The 15,664-nt window shown below is 35.0% G+C and overlaps 1 long non-coding RNA gene across 4 annotated transcripts in view; it reads right to left on the bottom strand.

Moving 5' to 3' along the window:
- LOC129048665 (uncharacterized) overlaps positions 1-15,664 on the bottom strand; it is a 78,364-nt gene that overhangs the window by 28,258 nt on the left and 34,442 nt on the right. For all 4 annotated transcript variants that reach the window (XR_008511193.2, XR_008511194.2, XR_008511192.1 and 1 more), the window contains 2 exons: positions 14,986-15,117; positions 13,403-13,553 (listed from right to left, as the gene is read on the bottom strand). This is a non-coding gene — a long non-coding RNA (uncharacterized LOC129048665). The remainder of the gene's footprint in view (positions 1-13,402; positions 13,554-14,985; positions 15,118-15,664) is intronic.

Raw genomic sequence — 15,664 nt, 5'->3', positions numbered from 1 at the left:
TGTTCTCATGGTAATGAGTAAGTCTCACAAGATCTGATGGTTTTTTGAAGGGCGGTTCCCCTGCATATGCTCTCTTGGCAACCGCCACATAAGACATGCCTTTGCTCCTCCTTCACCTTCCACCATGATTTTGAGGCCTCCCCAGCGATGTGGAACTGTGAGTCCATTAAAACTCTTTATTTTTTAATAAATTGCCCAGTCTTGGGTATTTCTTCATAGCAGTATAAAAATGGACTAATACAGAGAGTCAGAGAAGAAGAACCATTCAGCTCTCCTGAAACACTGCCATGGGTAGAGAAGTTGAAGCTTGTAGAGATATCCATGTGATGTGCTAAAGTGAGACTGGGAAGGAAAACTAATGAAGAAGTCTATGGGGAAGTGTTACATTTGTCTAGCTATTATTTCTATGAATCTGCAGCCAAGAATCATCCACAAACTTGGAGTGCACTGCTGGTCAGGAATAGTTGGATATGGAGTGAAAAAGAGTGAGGCGAGCATAGAGCCCACTAGACTCCAATTTGCCTGTCCTTTATCACATCTGTCCTCAAAGACCAGAAAGAAGTCTTTCTGTTCCTTCACCTCTGTTTGCCTCTTGTGCAAATCTAACATGATACCAGATAAAGAAAAGACTTCTGGGCAGTGCAGTTCCAGCTTCACTTAGTAAGGCTACTGGCCATTTGAACAAAATGATTAATAAAACAGACACAATGTGCTTTCATTAAATGTTGTGCTCAATAAGGAAAAGGAATTTCTTTACAAGTACATTCTAAACACTAACAAAATCTGGTCAAATACCAAGCCCCACCCAAAAAACAAACAACAACAACAACAACAACAAAAAAAAACAGCAAATTTCAAATGACCAATATAAATCAGATAATTTTCTCTGTCCACAATAAAATGAAATCATAAAAAATAAAAAGATGGCTAGGAAAATTATGTAACAAATCTTGAAATAACACAAAAAAGTAATCAAAGCAAAGTTTAGAAGATACTTTTTAATTACATTGTACCAAAAATACTGCACAGCTCAACTTTTGTGGGATACACTAAATATATTTTGTGGTGGTTTTAGAAGAACTGTATAGCATTTAATTAGGCTATTAAAAAAAGACAGGAAAAAGAAGCATCTAAAGAAGTTAGAGAACAGCAATATGAACAAAAAAAGTAAAAGGAAGGGAAAAATCATTTTAAGAGGAGAAGTTCATGAAAAGTATACAGAAAACAATATCCTTAATGGGAACATATTAGACTTATTCTCTTTATAATTAGCAATAAAAAAGCACACTTCCAGCAATAATAGCCTAGTTTTTCAGACTATTGCAACCCCAAGAACCACTAGAAAAACTGGGTAACATGTTTTTTAAAATGATTAAAAGCATCAGAAAAATATAAGACAAAGGGTTTTTATAGAAACAATAACTAGGAGAGAAAAGCAGAGAAGTAAGCCTGTTTTTTGTGACAATATTTTCCCTTGAGGAAACTGTAGATTCAAGAGGGAAAAAAAAGGCTGAAAGAGAGGTTCTGCTGAGCTTTCAACAGATTTACATCTTGGGAGAAATATTTATCCTAGCAAGGATAAAAAGCCCTGGTAAAATTTCAGTACTTTCTGTGGAGACATTAAATATAAAGACACAGAAGGGTTGAAATGAACATAATGGGGAAAAAAGATATTCCTTGGAAACACTAAAATAAAATAAAATTGATCTATACTAACAACAGACAAAGTAGAATGTGAGGCAAGGTGTAATAGTAGAGACTGAGATATTGTATAATGATAAAGTGATGAATTTAAGAAGAATGCATAACTAATCTAAACATGTATTTATCTAATAACATACAGGAAAACTTATCAAGAAATGTTGACAGAACTGAGAGATGGTAAACCCACCATTATTTATTTATTTATTTATTTATTTTTGAATCGGAGTCTGGCTCTGTTGCCCCGGCTGGAGTGCAGTGGCGCGATCTCAGCTCACTGCAAGCTCCATCTCCCGGGTTCACGCCATTCTCCTGCCTCAGCCTCCCGAGTAGCTGGGGCTACAGGTGTCCGCCACCACGCCCGGCTAATTTTTTTGTATTTTTAGTAGAGACGGGGTTTCACCGTGTTAGCCAGGATGGTCTTGATCTCCTGACCTCGTGATCCGCCTAGCTCCACTTCCCAAAGTGCTGGGATTACAGATGTGAGCCACCGTGCCTGGCCAAACTCACCATTTTATCTGGAGATGTTAGCATGCTCTTAATGACTGATAGACCAACGGAAACAAATGCAATAGGATATGGAATATTTAAACTGTACAATCAATCCATTTGACAACTGACAAATACATATATGTGTATATATATAATGTATATACGCACACATATATACACATAAAAACATGACAAATAACATGCAACAATGGCAACACACACATTTTTAAGTGTACACGGAAGATTTCCAAAATGAAACATATCCTGGACCTTAAGGCAGATGAAATTAATTTCAAACGGCTGAAGTCATTTAGAGTATTTGTCTGACTAGAGTGAATTAAACTAGAACTCAATAGCAGAAAGATAACTAGAAAATCACCAGAATGTTTGGAAACTAAGCAAGCAAAACACAGTTCTCAATATATATGGATCAGAGAAGAAATATCAATGCATATTAGATAACATTTGTAAATAAAAATGAATACTTACATTTTCAAATTTGTTGGAATCAGCTAAATCACTGTTTTTAGAGAATCCAAGTGTGTGAAAAAAATTCATGCAGAGGGGTGACTCAGCGTGAGGTTTCAAAGGCCAAGGAGATCAAAGAGCTTCTGTCAAAAATGGGGCACCCCAGAGTAGGGGTCACAAAGCCCAAACAGACTTTGCCGAAAAAGGGGCACCCAGAGTAGGGGTCTCAAAGCCCAAACAGAGTGAGGTTGGTGAATTCATGGGAGAAGAGCTTGACTCGGGGAGTTAGTCCAAGAATGGTAGGAATGGCATAAGTGCATTCACACAGGATGAAGGTGGCCCTGGCTGTAGGTATTGGATCCTAAAAAGGTGAGGAGGTCATCTACGCAATGCCAACCCAGCATAGAGAGTCAGAGCCCAAACTCGGTGATGACCACATCCCCAAAAAGGTGTAGCCTGGAGGAAGAAATGAGAGTCAGAGTGTGGCAAGGAGTGTGGACACACATGCTGGTAACATGACATGGAATTTTGGGGCCCAAATGATGTGAAGAGAGTACCCACATAGTCCTAACACTGGGCTGAGGGAAGGGAACTTGTCATGACCTGACATAGTGTGATGGAGGTGGATGGGGTGAGCTGGGACTCACACAGGTAGCCAAATTATCTGGAAGTGTCAGAAACTGAATGTGAAGCATTACGAGGATGGGACGCCATTCTTGCAGTCTGTGATGGTGGTGGCTGATTTGAGGTTTGGGGCTCAGAGAGGAATGAAGAGGTCATGCACATTGAGGAAGGGGTGGTAGGGGTGGTAGGAGTGATGGGAGAGATAGGTTATATACAAAGGCTTAATCAAGTATGTGAAAACACTAAGGATATAGTCAGTTAGAGATAGGAGTTACAGATCTCTAAAGGAGAACCCTAGAACGACTCCTCTCGTGTTTGAAATTGGAGGTAATGGATAGAACTAATGATTTTTCATATGTAGATACAGAAATAAATATAAATGTGAGTACACACACTCACATACAAAATGGCAAGACAGGGGCAGGCAATGTCCAAGGTGACCCTGAAACATTTCGTTATGCTAGAAAGCAAGAAAATTCTCAAAGGATGATTCAACGTGTTGTAAAAAGAATATAGGAGCCAGCTTTAAAATGCATAACCTGAATTTAATCATGAATAAACATTGAACAAACCCAACCCGAAGGGCATTCTACTAAATAACTCTAATTCTCAAAGTAGCAAAGACATAAAACTCATGAAAAGACTAAAGAACTATCCCAGATCAAAGTATACTAAAGAAATTTGACAAATTTGGCAAACACAATGTGTGATTATGACCCAGATGTTTTTGCTACAAAAACCAAGATTGGTATAATTGGTAATACTTGAACATTATCTGAGGATTAAATTGGAGAAATGTGTCAATGTTAATATCCTAATTTTGAAGGTTGTATTGAGTTTCTACAGAAACTGTGTATTTATAGGAAATACACGCTAAAGAATTGTTAAGGAAAAAACAAATACTGGAATTATAAACAAAAAACTAATGTGATAAAATGGGAGAATATATTTGCAAATTATGCATATGATAAGAGGTTGACATCTGAAAATATATAAGGAATGCAAACAAATCAATAGTAAGGAAACAGATAACTAGATTTTTAAAACAGGTGAAGGATCTGAATAGACATTCTCAAAAGAATAATACAAATGGAAAGCAGATATACGAAAAATGCTCAAAATCACTGATCATAAGAGAAATGAAAATGAAAATCACAATGATATATTACCTCAAACCTGTCAAATGGTTATTATCAAAAAGAAAAGAGATAACAAGTGTTAGTAAGAATGTGGAGAAAAGGGAACACTTGCACACTGGGGCTGGGGGGGGGGGTGGAGCGTAAATTAGGACAGTCATTATGGAAAACAGTATGGAGGCTCCTCAAAACATTAAAAATAGAACTATCATATGATCCAGCAATCCCACTACTGGATATGTATCCAAAGAAAATGACATCAGTATGTCAATGAGATATCTGCACTCCTATGTTCATTGCAGACCGTTCACAATACCCAAGATATGGAATAAATCTAAGTGTCTATCACTGGAAGAATGGATAAAGAAAATGTAGTATATAAACACAACGTGATACTATTCATCCTTAAAATAGAAAGAAATCCTGCCACTTGCTACAACATGAATGAACCTGGATGACCTTACGTCAAGAAAAATAAGGCAGGAATAAATAGACAAATACTACATGATCTCACTTATATGTGTAGTATAAAATAGTTGAACTCATAGGAACAGAAAGTAAAATGGTGGTTACCAGAGGCTGGGGCAGGTGGGGTACTGGGGAGATGTTGATCAAGGAACACGAAGTTAGACAGGAGACGTAAATTTAAGAGATCTGTTGTATGTCATGGCAACGAGCTAATAAATATATTGTATAGCTGAAAATTGCTAAGAGAGGAGATTTTAAGTGTTTCCACCACAAAAAAGGTATGTGAGATAATGTCTATGTTGAATAGCTTGGTATAGTCATTCCACAATGCATACCTATATTAAAACATTATATTGGACACCATAAATACATGCACGCTTTACTTGTCAACTACAAAGAAAGAAACTTCTAATATAAATTGTTACCTAAGGGTGGTAGATAGAGCCTTAAAAAGAAAAATGGAAATACGTCTTCTTTAATAGTAATGTTTTGATTTTTGAACTCTGTAAATATTTTAAACATAAAAAAGAGAGATCAAAAATTTTTTTAAAAATCACACTAAATGTTGTAAATTAAACAAACTGAACAAAAGAAAAATAATTATTTCAAGTGATTTGGTGCATAGCATTCTGTATATCCTTAGTGCAGTATGTTCTAAATATAAAAAGAACTGCAAAGATACCTCAAACTTCACTCTGCAGTTTTATTGTTAGTAGAAATGTTGGTATTTTGAGTTTGAAACTATTTCATTTATACAAACACATAAATATGTTTATATTAGAAATGAAAATTATCAATTAAAAAATAAAAAATATAAAATAAGTTTTTTAAGTTATAATATTACATTTGAAAGAGAACTGTCCACATGAACTCATGATTATTTAATGTCTTGCATGTATCTACTGAAAGTGTCAAGAGGAAATTAGAACCTATTATAAATAAGGACATATAGCACCCAGATCTTGGCTTCTAAATAGGTCTCCCCATTAAAAAAAAAAAAAAAAAAAAAAAGATTGACTCCAAGTTTATCGAAGAAAATAAGATAAACCTTAAATTCATTTTTAAGGAGAAAGGAAAATTTAAGCACTGATGGATCATGTCAAAAGAATCTGAGACAAGCCTGAGCAATGTGGCAAATCCCTGTCTCTACAAAATACTACAAAAATTATCCAGGTGTGGTGGTGCTCGCTTATAGTCCCAGGTATTTGGGAGACTGAGGTGGGAAGACCTCTTGAGCCAGGGTGGGGCTTGTGGGGACGGGGCAGGGAGGGGAGTTGCAGTTAGCCAAGATCATGCCACTGCACTCTAGCCTGGGTGACAGAGCGAGACTCTGGCTCAACACACACACACACATACACACACACACACACACACACACACACACACACACACACACACACACGGTCAGCCTGAAGGAGCACCTTATGGCCAAATTTGAGAAAGTTTGAGCATCAAAAAACATAGTAACTATATATGATTACAGCACATTGAATAAATATATATATTGGGTCTATGAAACACTTAAAAAGAGAAAACTTAAAGAATGTCGGCTAATAAACTTGGAAGAAGTGATTTTTAAAATCACTATTTTGGGCTGGGCATAGTGGCTCACGCCTGTAATCCCAGCACTTCGGGAGGCTGAGACAGGTGGATCACCTGAGGTTGGGAGTTCAAGACCACCCTGACCAACATGGAGAAACCCCATCTCTGCTAAAAATACAAAATTAGCCAGGTGTGGTGGCACATGCCCGTAATCCCAGCTACTCGGGAGGCTGAGGCAGGAGAATGGCTTGAACCCGGGAGGCGAGCTTGCAGTGAGCCGGAGATCGCGCCATTGCACTCCAGCCTGGGCAACACAAGCGAAACTCCGTCTCAAAAAAAAGAAAAAAAAATTATTTTGCAGTCCTCTCATGTATTATCTGTGAAAGTATTGTCATTAATTGTTAAATATACTATATAGTAAAAGGGTTTGTGAGCAGAGAATATTTACATGGTGCCAAAGTATCACTTCATATACTGCTTGCTAATTGCAAAGAAAACTATGTATTTTTACAATGGAAAAATCTTATGGTTATCCACCTTTTCTTGATGATCAAACCTAGCATCACTAATTGTAGAACAACTTAAGATCATATTATACAATAAGATATAAAAATACAGTACAGAGCATAACATCTGAGGTATGTTTAGACTTCTAGTTTACAGGAATTCTAGGACATAGAAGCACAAACACGGTGAGGAACAATGAAACCAATGCAGAATATAGTATACTCCTATAAGACCTATAGCCATAAAAAATTAAATGTAATGAGAAATGGAGGAGGAATGCTGTTACAGATTAAAAGAGAACATGAGTCTTGATATAATGTTGATATTTAAAAGTAACACAAACTATAGACTTCAGGGTAGCTGAAGATCATAGTAGTGCCACCAGTCTGCCAATATTTTCTTCCAAAACGATACAAAACAGCAAAAAGAGAAAAGTAACTGTATACAAAATGCATGCTTTAGCATATCTTGAAGAAAGAATGGTTGAAATTTCACATTAACTGTGAGTAAAAGTAGAGAAGTCACCAAATCCCAGTTAATGATCTTTCATATTCCTGCTCTACACCCATCCTACAGCAAGGCTTTACTGTGAACGAAGTTAGACCAAAAACAAACAAATGGAAAAACCACAGGGAAGACAAAATGAAAGCTATCAAAGGGGCCTAGGGTTGATGTAGAAGTGCTGCCCCCAAAATTGAGTACATCAAAGTCTTAAAATACTCGAAAAGTGTCTGGGCAGATCAGAACACAGAATGCAAGGAAAGGAGTTCAAAGAATGTGCTACTTCAAAAGAGTCTCATAACCATGACTCAAAATCCAAAGACACTGGATTGGCAAAAGATTGGTAAAGTTGATTTCATAAAAATTTTTTAAAATGCATTACAAAGGTACCATAAGGGAAATGACCAACTGGGAGAAAATACTTGCAACTTAGACAAAGGACAAATCTCTCTATTTTATAACGAACCCTAAAAATTAAAGTACAGAGGACTGAGGGCCTATAGAAAAAATAGGACAAAGAAATGAACAGATAATTAATGAAAAATATATAAAAATGGTCCTCAAATATATGAAAAATGTTGAACTTATAATTAGAGGAATGCAAATTGAAACAACACTGAGGCAGAATTTTTCACCTATCAGATTGGTAAACATTTAAGTTTGATGACAAATTTTTTTATGAGGCTGTGGGGAAAAAGGCACTCTTTTATGTTCCTAGTGAGATATAAACTGTACAACCCACTGAGAAGATAATTGATCGTTGAGCTTTTTTTTTTTTTTTTTTTTTTTTTTGAGACGGAGTCTTGCTCTGTTGCCCAGGCTGGAGTGCAGTGGTGTGATCTCAACTCACTGCAAGCTCTGCCTCCTGTGTTCTCGCCATTCTCCTGCCTCAGCCTCCCGAGTAGCTGGGACTACAGGCGCCCACCACCACACCTGGCTAATTTTTTGTATTTTTAGTAGAGACAGGGTTTCATCGTGTTAGCCAGGATGGTCTAGATCTCCTGACCTCGTGATCCGCCCACCTCGGCCTCCCAAAGTGCTGGGAGTACAGGCCACCGTGCCCGGCCTATCGTTTTGCTTTTATTCCATTTGCGGGTTCTATTCTACATCCTGATTGATTTTAATTTTTTTTTATTTCAAGGTTTGTGAAATATTATCATGGTTATAACACCCAACAAAACTACATATGCATTTATTTTTTTCACCTAGCATTTCTTCTTCTAGAAATCTATCCTAAAGATGTATCTTGAACAATACAAAAATATGTATGCAATAGGTTATTCTTTACAACACTGTTTATAATTGCAAAATATTAAAAACAATATAAATGTTCATACATAGAACAGCGAGTGCTTAAGTAAACTGTAACACATCCACACAATGGAATATTATTCAGCTGTGTAAAAAAGAATAAAGAGATCTGTCTGAATGGATATGGAATGATTTGCAAGATACACAGTTATGTAAGAAAAGCAAAATCCAAAAGAGGTCTTATGGTGTGCTACACTTGGTGTAAAAGTGAATTGGATAAAAAACAGATATATATATGTATCTGTATATCTGCTAATTTTTGCAAAAGAAATAGAAGAATAAACCAGAAACTAATGATATTACTTACCTACAGGAAATGGATGAGAATAGAATAAATATTGGGTAGAAGGGATGATGAGGAACAATGTTTCTCTAGGCATACCTTTTCAATACCTCTGACTGTTATAAGTATGGTAATATTTCACAAACCTTGAAATTAAAAAAAAAAAGAAGTCCATCAGGATGTAGGGTAGAAACCCCAGATGGAATACAAATTTAAAAATAAATAACTATATTAAAAGTGAATAATAAATACACTCTACAGGGCATGGAGAAGAAAAAAAATAACCTAAGTACCTGGAAAACAATATAATTTGACTATATACTGTAAGGCTAAATACAGGAAGAAGTATACTTACGTACTATACTCTAGTTAGTAAATGTCTTTCTCACAGGAATATGATCTAGCAATTCTGAAATTATTTATGTATATACTAGAATTGAAAAATAAGTAAATATAATGTGGATAATGAGAATAGGGTTTATCACTGTCAGAGAAAAGTTATAAATAACGGAAAGAGAAAAGCAGAAATGAACTCTATGGTTTTAAGCTGGAACTAAAGGTAACAAAATACTCATGATAGATCAGATAAATGATAGATAGATAGACAAATACAAAAAATGTAGATGTGCATATTTTAATGTACATGCATATATTTTCTAGTTACATTCTCTGAGAGAACACAGGAAACAATGACACTACAGTAGTGCTGACTACAATCTAGCCTCAGTGGACTCTGGTGAAAAATATTTGATTCTAAAGGCTAGAGCAGAGAGAATACAAAAGGAGTCTCAAACATTTTTTGGTGACAGAAAGTAAGAGAGTGCTCAAGGATGGGACGTGTCAAAGGACACAGAAGTCAACCTGAAGGAACTCCTAACAGCTAAACTTGGAAAAATTAGAGCAATAAAATTAATAATAATAATAATAATAATACCCAGTAGTTAACACTGATACAAACAAATAATTGAATAAATGAACTAATGAGGGAAAATATATTGAAGAATTCCAACTAATAAATTGGGAGGAATCAGAGAGGCAAATCATATTAAACATAAACCACAGAAATAATTGTTAAAGGCTAAAATTAATAGGAGAAAGCATGATAAAAATAGGACATTTGAAAAGACTTAAAGAATCACTACCCACAATGTATTTATTTAATTGAAAGAGAAAAAAATAACAACTTTGCAATAGAGAAACTTGTCATACACTACTGCAACCAAGTAATCAAGATTAACATCACCAGTAATAACACATATTAATATCATGTATCCCAGTATAAGGCACTGAGGACACATCAGTACTTTGGTATTCTTGCCAAAAAGGCATTACCTCAGTCTAATTATGAAAAAAAAATCAGACAAAGTCAAATTGAGATACATTCTACTAAAGGATTAAATCATCAAAACAAAGAATGAACAGCTAACTGACAGATTGGAGGAGAGTAAAGAGACTTGACTACTGCTAAATGAAATATGGGATCTGGGGCTGGATCTTAGACTTGAAAAAGGACATCAATGAGAAAACTAGTGAGATGAAAATAGGTGTATAGTGTAGCTAATCCTATTGTATCAATGTTAATTCCCTGCTTTTGAAAATTGTACAATTGTGTAAGGCACTAATATTAGAGAAAGCTGGGTAAAGGATAGCACTATAGATGCAATTCTTCTGTAAGTCTGAAATTATTTCAAAACATAAAGTTTAAAAAAACTAATAACATTTTGTGGACAATTGGAGAAATGTGAACATGGATTATGAGATGATATTCCTCACTGTTAATTCTGATAAAGGTATTTTGGTTAAATAGGAATAATACCATTATTCTTAAAAGATGCACATTGAAGTAGGTGAGGCAAAGTGACATGATATCTAAAACTTAATGTCAAATGACTCATCAAATACATACTAAAGAGATAAAAGAAAATGACTCAAATTATTAAAAACTATTTAAGTAGTGAGTACACTGACATTTAGTTATACTATTTTCAAGCTTTTGTACTTTTGAAAATTTTTTAAATAAAAATTTGGTTTAAAAAAATCACACAATTACCCTTTTTATTCCACATGGATGTTGTAGCCAGGAAAATATAGGTTAAAAAAAGAAAATATGTATAACTCATAAAGCAATCAACAAAACTGTTATTTGTATCTAGATCTACCAATTTACGTAGAATACAGGGGTTGGAGGAACTTATTAAACATGATGGAGCCACAAAAATCTAGACTAAAAAACCTCCATAGGACCAATAACTGGCTTTCTTTTGCAAATAAATTACCAGCAAAAAGAAAAGAGGTGGAGGGAAACGTATGAAAAACAACAACAACAACAACAAAAACTTAAGAAACCTATCACTCATGTATGCATCTTCTTTAGATCCTGATTTGAGCAAACTTCAAGAAAGGAAGGAAGAGGAAAAGGAGGAAGAATAGGAGGTTCAGAAGCAGGAAAAGGAGAGAAAAGAGAGGAAAAAGAAAGGAGGAAGAGAAAGATGAACAGCCGCAGAAAAATTAGGAAAACATATTTGAGCCATGACTATCTAGTGTTTACTTCAAAATGAATGATGAATTATTTTTAATGTTAGGTATAATAATGGTATTAATGGCCATGACTTTGAGAGCACATATCTTTTAAATATGCATCCTAAATATTTGCAGGTGAAATGACATGATGCCTGGGATTTCCTTCAAAATTATCCTGGATGGGGGTGGGGAGGTGAAATCAGAGGGGATAAATAAAACAAGATTACAAGTTGTTCATATTTGTTGAAGCTCAGTAAGGAGTGGCATATAGATTTTAAATGCTATTCTTTCTCCTTTTGTATGTGTTTGAATTTTTTTACAATAAAGAGTTTTTAAAAAGAGCACAAAAACTGCATACATCTGACCAGCAATTTCATTCTAGAAATCTACATTACACAAATATTCAAACTTGTAAATTGTAGATATAAAGGTGTGGGTAGAAGGTTGATAGTGCAAGTATATTTTATTCATTGCAGCGTTGTTTGTAATAGGCAAATATAGGAAATAACCTAACAATAATTAGTTTTAAAAATAATATTATGGGATATAACACAATCCATTCATTAAAATTAACATAAGAATTCTACTATATTTGTCGAGTTAAAAACTAGTTACAAAACTGTAGATATAGTGTAATCTCATTTGTCTACAGTTGAGTTCCCAATTTAACTCACACTAGAAACTCGCATAAGCGGCAAAAATGTTTTAATTCTTGATTGCCACCTGCTGGTCAGTATGGGGAAATACAATTTTAAAAGTTCATAAGGTTTCCAACTTGGTTGGATCCAAAGAAATGAATAGACCCTTTAGGTGGCTTTCAGTAATTCCTAGATGAAAGTGCTTAGTTTCTTGAAGAACCTGCATCCTCCTCATGCTTCTGTGACAAATATGGTGTCCCAGTTTATTAATAGGAGGAAAATGGCATGGGAAAAGATGGGCCTCTGGTTTATGAAAATGGACTGTGTACAAGCTGCAGGTGCAGGCCACCACTGTTATTTGGGCAAAATAGCCCTTGTAGGTCTGGTCACTGAGAACGCTACCGGCATCCTATGGCAAATAAATCTGTGGTATATTCTTTTTACTTGGATAATACTTATTGAGAAAAGCAACTATATTCCTCTTGCCAAATCTACTCTCCTTAGGTTTTGCTAGCCAAAAGCTCCTGGGTTTATGTTATGTGCCTCATATATACCCTGGTCCAGTGTTCTGCTGTCAGCTTCTCTAGATAGTGCCTTCATTCTTCCACAGTGCATTCAATGGCAGTTTCATAGGTTCTCAGCTTAGGGTCCACTCAACACAAAAAATTGAGGGAGGCTTGAGGAGGACAACTATATATTTTTATCTGATTGTACCCACCCACTCCTCCTTGCTGTTATGCTGAGCTGACCCATATTTATGTGGAGTCCTCTGTACAACTTCTGGTTTCCTACTGGATACCCTAGCTGGAAAGCTGGGCAACTACCTCCCTGCTTTCAGTGTTCCCCTGCTTGTTGTAGAAAGTACAATAAGTATGTGGGTGTATTTAGGATATGTATTTAGGATATGATTCTAGGGAGTGAGCAAGTGAGAAAAGGAATAAAGCAAGTGTTTATCAGTGGGTTATTACTGTGGGAAACCAGAGGTATGTCCCACTGAGAAGCCCTCTGAAAGACTGTTTGAAATAAAGCTCAGAAGTATCACACAGAAGAGAAGAGCAAGATGGGGATTTTATCCACTGCTCCAATCCCTCATAGATTGAGGATTGATTCTAGGAATGATAAGTCCTCGGCAGTCCAAGATGCCCCAACCAGCCAAGTACATTCCCATGGCTAGAAAAAAATCATGAAGGTAAAAAGATGTAAGTACATACCTGGGATAAAATGCCATCAGTCATTATGGAAATTGTCCCCTGAAGCTACAGATAAACTTTAAGTAAGTTTGCAGCTTTGGGTGGGACACAAATGGCATCTGCTGACATCCTCATACTTTATTAGGGAACATATTCTGCTCTGGACTGAAGCCTAGAAAGAGGAAAGGGAAAAAAAATTTCTGTTTCTCTTACTGCTCAATAATTAAAGCATTTATTTTTGTCTTATTCTGAACTTCAAAACCTCAGAAAACAGGAAGTATTTTTCACAATGTATTTAGCAGCAATGTATGATCTAATTTAATTTATAATCTAATTTTAGAGATCTATGCCTTATCAATATGCTATTCTGCTTCTGACTTCAACTTTATTATCACTATCCTCTATCAGTACAAGCAGTGAGACATCTTTCTACTGTGTTATACCTTGTTTCTTCCCAGTTCTACATCCAGTCTTACTTAGGATTTAAATACCAAACCAAGATTGACTTCAACTATACACTGGAAGAACTCTATGGGTGATTTCTTTAGGCTTAGCTCTTGATTTGTTAAATGGAAGCTGAATGAATTTATTTTTTTAAAAGACAGCCTGTGGAGATATAAATACATTCCATAGAATTCACCCATTTAAAGCCTTTCGGCTATGAAGAATAATGCTGATTTAAACATTCATGAACAAGTTTTTTTGTGGACATAGTTTTCATTTCTCTTGGCTATATACCAAGGAGTGGAATTTCTGGGTCAAATGGTAAATCTATGTTTAATCATTTAAGAAACCAAATAAATTTATTAGATACCTATCCTTTTACTATATATAATGCCTTTATTTTATGATTATTAAAGTCCTATAAACTGCATCTTGTGTCCTTGAAACTGAATATTACCTTATACTTTGTCTTTAAATTCTTTTTTGAATGAATTTTAATTACCCTGACTGGACAAACATCTTACTCTGACTATGTTAAATATTGCATACTTAGAAATATGGAAAAGTACACAAATAATTTTCAAAATATTTTTCTCTGTTTGTAAATATATATATCAGTGTCTGCATGAACTTAAAAGAAGTTTAATAAGAATACACACTAACATATCAACAGTGGCTTCTACAAAGCAGGATGGAGGTACCTCCATTATTTATTTTCTGAAATTAGTTGTTGTTTTAATTTTATTACAAGAAGTATATAATAGATTCATTTTTAAAGGCTAGGTGATACGAATATATATTGAAAATTAGCCAAAATGTTATAAAATTAAAATATTTCTCTAGAATGAACTCACATATTTAGATCACATTAGGTGAATGCCTTGAAGTGATACCTTAACTGAGTTACAATTTTAAATTTGAAAACTAAAAATATCCCAGTTAAATTTGCACTGCCTTGCTCTAAAACTATTGTTGAAATCATAGACTACTAAGCTATTAAGCTTTTTAGTAATTTCTGGGTATGGTCTGCTCCAAAGCATTTTTAAACTAAAAATTAATGTCACAGCCTTTGTGGGGCTGCTGTGGAATCTTGGAAACATGATTTTCTGCTGGCTTTGGAAACTAGAAAGCTCAAGAACCAATTCGATGGCATAACTTACCAACTCATTTCATCATCATCATTGTTGTCATCGTCGTCATCATCATAGCAACCATTCCTTGAACGTTTATTGTGTCGCATACACTCGTCCAGAACCTTAAGGCAGACGATCTATTTCATCTTCTCAAGAACTCTATAATATAGGTTTGATTATTATTATTTCATGCTCAAAATCACTAAGGCACAAGATATTTAGTATTGCGCCCAAAGTTATGTAATTCATGTCAGAGCAAGAATTTAATCCAAGTTAGTCTTACCCCAACATGCATCTTATTCATTAAAGAGGACCTTTTAAGTTACAAACAACAGAATACTTCAACCACGTTGGCTTTTAAAAAATGTACAATAAATATACATTTTATTATATATAATCTAGAAAGATAGCAAGAGTATATCTTTTACCTCACCTTACAGTTCTATAAGTTCTTAAATTCTCTGCCACAATCTAGTCTGAAGTATGTTGATCATCTTGTAAAACACAGAACATTATATTGGTCCACTATATTGGTAACATCATGTTTATTAAATTGTTAAGCAAAAAATAGCATTTTTTTATGCTGACATAGGTAAGTTTGTTTTAACATTTATATGGAAATGCTCAGGAGCTAGAAGAGATAAAACCATTAAACTTTGCTTGAAGTTAAGGCTTCAAAGACAGCTGCAGTAATCAAGACAGCATG

The sequence above is a fragment of the Pongo abelii genome, chromosome 9, assembly GCF_028885655.2.
Source record: "Pongo abelii isolate AG06213 chromosome 9, NHGRI_mPonAbe1-v2.0_pri, whole genome shotgun sequence".
Classification (NCBI taxonomy): Eukaryota; Metazoa; Chordata; class Mammalia; order Primates; family Hominidae; genus Pongo; species Pongo abelii.
This window is presented reverse-complemented; position numbering and strand designations above follow the sequence as displayed.